Source organism: Prosopis cineraria, unplaced genomic scaffold, assembly GCF_029017545.1.
Source record: "Prosopis cineraria cultivar Desert tree isolate PC_DT_omini unplaced genomic scaffold, ASM2901754v1 PC11, whole genome shotgun sequence".
NCBI classification, from domain to species: Eukaryota; Viridiplantae; Streptophyta; class Magnoliopsida; order Fabales; family Fabaceae; genus Prosopis; species Prosopis cineraria.
The window spans coordinates 4,010,379-4,016,378 of record NW_026555342.1 but is presented as its reverse complement, the minus strand read 5'-3'; the positions used below and the strand labels follow the sequence as shown (position 1 = coordinate 4,016,378).

General features: G+C 34.2%; 1 pseudogene; it reads right to left on the bottom strand.

The window, feature by feature from the left end:
- Positions 1–330: 330 nt before the first annotated feature.
- LOC129285646 (uncharacterized) lies at positions 331–2,121 on the bottom strand (annotated as a pseudogene).
- Between the last annotated feature and the right edge of the window lie 3,879 nt (positions 2,122–6,000).

Sequence of the window (6,000 nt, the reverse complement as noted above, 5' to 3'; positions counted from 1 at the left end):
TGTTATGTCTGTACAACAACTAGCTTCACTGACAGTAGGAATTCATTGAAAAATGCTACAGTCGATCGATGTTATTGGATTATATCAAAAGAACCAGCGTGAATATAAAGAAAAAGAAGCAAAGAAGCTTACCTCCAATACACAATGCTGAATATGCCGGTCATGTTTAAAGGTATGATTGACATGGTTCCCTTCTTCTCTCAATCCTTTCAATGATGAATATTGCTAGGACTGATACAGCACTAACAGTCATTGCAACGGTAGACAGCTAAGGAGTAAATAACAAGTGAAAAATTCAAATAGGAAAAAAGGGATTAAGGGAATAGACTTCTATATAATTACTGATTCAACTGTTTTATCTGAAAAAGAAAGGGGAAAAAAACTCACTGGCAATCTATCCCACACAAGCGATCATCGTTTGGCTTGAGATGATAGTATGAAGAGCCGAATGCAACACCAGTCATGCCAACATAAAAGGACGTCCAACCCCTCTTTCACCTTGTGAGCTTTTGGCAAAATACGTAATATGATTCACAAATACAAGTCACAAACAATCATATGAAAAAGCATATATATGTCTATGCAAGAAATTGGCAGTGACAAATAGAATACCTGATCTTGAAATAATTCCCATGATTGCAAAGTCTAGCCCAATGAGTCCAATAGCCAGGTATGGGAAATTTGACATCACATCAGCTGCGTTAGGAATGCCTACCCAGCATAACAATCCCTTCAATTTCAAATTTTACTGCAAAACAAAGTGGAATAAGAAAGAATAGTCTAGAAATCTTGATTGCCGTTTGTCCTACTATATTACTCCTGAATATTAGTGAAGCAACAGATCCACTTCATCTTATATAACTAGAAGTGGGCCCCTTGCGGTAATTGCAAGAAAATTCAAAATTAAGCTAGCGCACAACCTAAGAGGCAGGAGCACCGTTTACCAACTTATGAATAGGACTACTCACTGTAACTTCTCTGAATCTAATTGATATTGATACTGATTCTTCCGTCGATGGTTCTTTTGGTAAGTGATTAGGCTATTGAAAGAAGTAAAATGATTGCTGTTTTCAAAATAATTAAATAAATTACACCCAGTTCACATCAATTCAATCACATAAATATCTTGAAAAACACGCCTACTTGAGCTAAATTTCAATTTTTTTAATTAACCCATAATAGTTTGTTGTCAAGTGATCGGATATTCAAAGAAACTATCATGTTCGTTTTCCGGACGTTTAAAAAAACAGAACGGGAAAAAAAAAATCTTCAACTCAGTTCACATAAATTGACATATGCACATGAAGATCTTAAAAAATAGCCTTGTATTTTAGGTTCAAACAATATCACATATGAGAATTAATCCATTTAGAAAACACAATAGGTAAAACAAGTCCCAATAGGCAATTGCCCTGTGAGGATGATAAATATTTCAAGTTTGGTTAATTCAATCAGAGAAGCGCTAAATTCGCGTATATATTATAAATACGATTACTTCAGCCAAATATTCACATTTTCGAATTAACACACAATAGTTAGTGAGATATTAGGATGTTCGAAGAACCAATAACATGTTTCCTTCTAGCAATTAAAAAATAAAAAAATTTAAAAAAAAAAACAAGAAGAAGGAGCTTCCACTCAGTTCACATAAATACCTTAAGACACATTTACTCCACCAGTTCACCCAATGTCACATTAATGTGAATTAATCCATTCAGCAAACACAAAGGCAACAAATATTTCATTAACAATAGCCCCTCTGAGGATAATGAAGCGCTAACCGAAGAATTGGCGTTTGTCAGCGAAATCGTGGTAGTTTTGAGGCTGAGGAATTCTGGGGTCACCATCATCAGTACTAGGAAGAAGCAAGTAACTGCAATAACCCATCCGTAGATGATGCGCTTTTCCATGTTTTACATACAATCGATCTGAAACCAGAGAAGAAGATAAGGAAAGAAGTGGAAATTGGAGAAAGACAGTGGCGGCCACCTGTTAATTATATATCCATCTCAAAGCGGTGAGGCGGTTCCTTTGTCTGTTGTCGACCGAAACTAGGCGCCTCATCTCAAAAGAAGTTCACAGTATTTGTTTCCTTGTTTTTCCACACTCTCTCGCTGCCCATCATATTCGGTGAACATAACCTGTGACGAATCGAGGAGGAGAGAGAAGTGCGACCATTTGAGTGGTGCATGTGTTACTGCATGGTGCTGGACCGGACTGGCCGGTTAGATTGACAACCTGTTGAACCCAGACCGGTGGTTGATGAGGAAACCCGCTCTTTATCTCCATGTTTGGTTAACTGGGAGAATTATATTTAAAAACTACTCAAATAAGTTATCATAAATAAAGATTAACAACAAATTTTATAATTTATTTCATATTAATTTTTATTTGTGAATATTTTTTTCAATGATTCTTAAATATGATTATTCATATCTTTTAATAAACTATTGAGAGTATCAATGAGGTACGTTGTAAGATGAATATATTGAATAATTGTTGAATTTTTTTAAGAAATTAAAACTTTTCCAAGTCCTGATTGGCATTCTCCTTTTAAACTATGCCATGCATTTTGGCATGATTTAATAAATTAAAAATTATTTGAATTATTGATTGGTTTGATTTGCCCACTTTTTACTTTTCTAAAAGTGTCTTGCACTTGAAAAAAAAAAAAATTCCTAGGAGAGTGTTTAGCTAAGAATAATGAGATGAAATGGCATTGTGAATATATTTTGAGAAAGTTGGTGAATGCGCTTTGTCTCAATGTGATTGGGTACAGCTTTTGAAATGTACATTCGGGTTTGGGTATTAATGAGGGAGTTAAGTATGTACTTAATTTATGATATTACCACGCTACTATCTCTCAGTCTTTTTCTTGTTTCTCGTTTAGCCGTTTGTTGTCTGCCTCTCTTCTTTAATTCACCCGCCTCCCTTCCCTTATGACCAAACGTGCTTTTGAACGTAGCGTTTCCCAATCATGCCACCCTTGCTGGCAATTGCATTTTCCAAGAGCTAGTGGAGATCACTTTTAGCAAATATTCTGCTGGTCTTTCGTAAAGTGCTTTTAGAATTATTTTTTTCTTAATGAGTTTTGGATTTTAATTTCCAAACAACTGTTGATTTTAAAAAGTTGTTAAGTACTTTTCAAAAGTCAAAAAAATAGGCTCCAACTTTTTTGTAACTAAAATTACTCTTGCAAACTAAGTGGTATTTAAATTAAAAAATTTATAATTAAAATAAAATTTAATTGAGGTTAGTAAACTGAGATTAATCAATTTCTCTACTATACATATTACTACATGTTATATTAAAAAAATATATATTTAAAATGTACAAGCAAAGAAACAAGTAGCAAGACTGGGAGGAGAGAGAATAATGTGACACGTTACTGCTCCTTTCAAGTTTGAAACATCATCACCGCGTGTTGAAAGAAAAAGCTCCATCTCCCAGCTTCAGTTAAAATGCTCTTCTAAACTCTAACGCCTGTTTACTTTTCTTCTTTCCCAAGCAAGATTTTAATCAACATAATGAGTTTTTTATTTTCTAACTGAGGTTTGGACCATCCCAATCTTAGTTGGGAGTTAATCCAAACACACACTAAAATGGCTTTCAATCAAAGGCTTTTAGCTTATTGAATTTTTCCTTTAAACGTGGTTTTGCTTGAAAAACTTGTCCTGATGTTCTAAATGAGAAATAATATTTGGTTTAAGCTTGAAAATATGATTATTTAGTGATAAGGAGTAGGCCAGTACCCACGATAAAACTTTTTTTTCTTCAAATATGAGGCTAAAATGTAAATTCTTTCAACTAAATTGCTACATATATGAAAGATTAGTATTAAAACTCCTAATCACTTGCTTAAACGACAAGAGGCCTACCACTTAGTTCAATTTTAACTAGTTTCTATGGTCATCATGTGAGAAAGTCTCTTTTACTATTACAAATGAATTAATCACATATTTAATCTCCCAACATCACTATTAGAATGCTTCATCTATTAAAATATAAGATATTTTTTGTAAAATAAGATGTTAAAAAAAGTATAAGGCATTTTGGGTCTTTCAAGATGTAATTTGTCCCATCCTAGAAAATTTAAACTTGATTAAACTAAGCTTAATGAGGGGAATTAAGTTTATTGATATGGTGTATGGCCAGATGGGTTTAAATTGTGTAATTGATTATGATTTCAATCCTAAATGCAGGTCCAAAGTGAGGTCATGCCACTCAGGCAACAAAAGTGAAAGAAAAAGTGAAGAAATGTTATTTGTGCCACATGCTGCAACGTGAAGAACGTCCGCCGCGGCTCACAAAGGCAACCAATGTGAGCTAAGCCTCTCTATGCCGTGCACCATGAAATTCTAGCTACATCAATTCGTGTCTGTGTGAAAAACTAGAGAGAAGAAAAGGAGAAAACGAAAGGCACGAGATTGCTCACCTAGGGCACATACTTTGAGAGTATTTATGATATTATGAAGCTTTCTAACACCTAAGGTAAGTATATTATGTCTTGCTCATTCCTTTCCTTCCATTTTAGGAGGAGTTAAGTTAGGATTTAGGATGGGAAAATGATTTTGGTCCATGTGAGTTATGGGTCCAACCCATTGGCTAAAATGGATATAATGAAGGTTGTTTAGAGTATTTAAATCTCACATTAATGATTTTTGTGAGTTATTAGTGGTTGGAGACCATTACTATCCAAAATTAGGAAAAAAAATAAGGTTGTTAGGAGTTATTGATGGCTATTAATAGTGATTTAATGGCTCATTAGTGACATTATGAGTCACTGAAATCTAGTATGCTCATTAGGTATGATGGGTAGTGAATTTATGATATTTATAAAGGGGAGAATGTGGAGTTACAATGGTGAAACTACCAAAAATGGGGGTAATAATGTTATCCTTATGATATGATTGTAAAGTAACCTGTTTGGTATCATTCAAGCTTAGGAAGAAGTTTGGAAGTGGTTATTTTGAGGGTAAATTTTTGACTTCTCAAAGGTTTGAGAGAACTAAGGAAAAATCTTATTTGTATAATTGTAATGTTAATTGTTTGTTTGTTGAATTAAACTATTTGAAAATTATTTGGGTGCTTGAGAACCCTAGATGTAAATGTTAGCAATGTGATGCACAATGGTGTTAGTTTGTGTGGGATTATTGAGGATAGTATGCATGAATTCACATATTACCAATGATAGTGCATATGTACATGCATTTGTGAAAATAGATAACATATGATATTGGGCATGTGAAAATAGGTATTATATGATGGAGGATATGGTTGTGGATATAGGATATGACATGATTGGTAGTAGAATTGCATAATATATGTTAATACTTGTATAGCATGATCATTTGGCGAGTGTTTGCCTACAAGGAGAGGAGTGGATTGGTAAATCTACGTGGTAATGGCAGGCTACCATTGGAATCAAAAGCTTACTTATGCAGCGACCATTGAAATTGGGAGGTGGCCATTATCCCATGGTTGATTCAAGATTGTCCCACTTATTTTTAAGGGACTTGAATCTAACTAGTCTCCATCAATTCATGAGGAGGCTATATTAGGGGAATGATACCCTGTGGTTATTAGTATTGGGGGAAAACTGTGGTACATAAGTGAGTAAGTTAACTCTAGCCCAGTAGCTCCTCACAAGTGGGAAAACTAAATTAGTTTGAGTTACGGATGTAGCCACTAATAGCAACGGTTTCATGTCGAAGTAACAGGAGGATATAAGGTTGGCATTAATCAAGTATTTTGTTTCGACCATATGGTTGTTATTATTGTAGTCTGGTGTGTTTTAGGGGTATATGGTTGTTCTTTTTGCAATCCCATAATGTGCATAATTGAAATATATGATGATATGTATTGTATGCTCGGTCACATAGTTGTTATTGTTGTGGCCGAGGTTATACTTGCCATATGTGCATGATATATGTATTTATTGCCATTTGTATATATATTTAGTTGATATGCAACTGTATAGATTAAGTTAATCTTGGTACT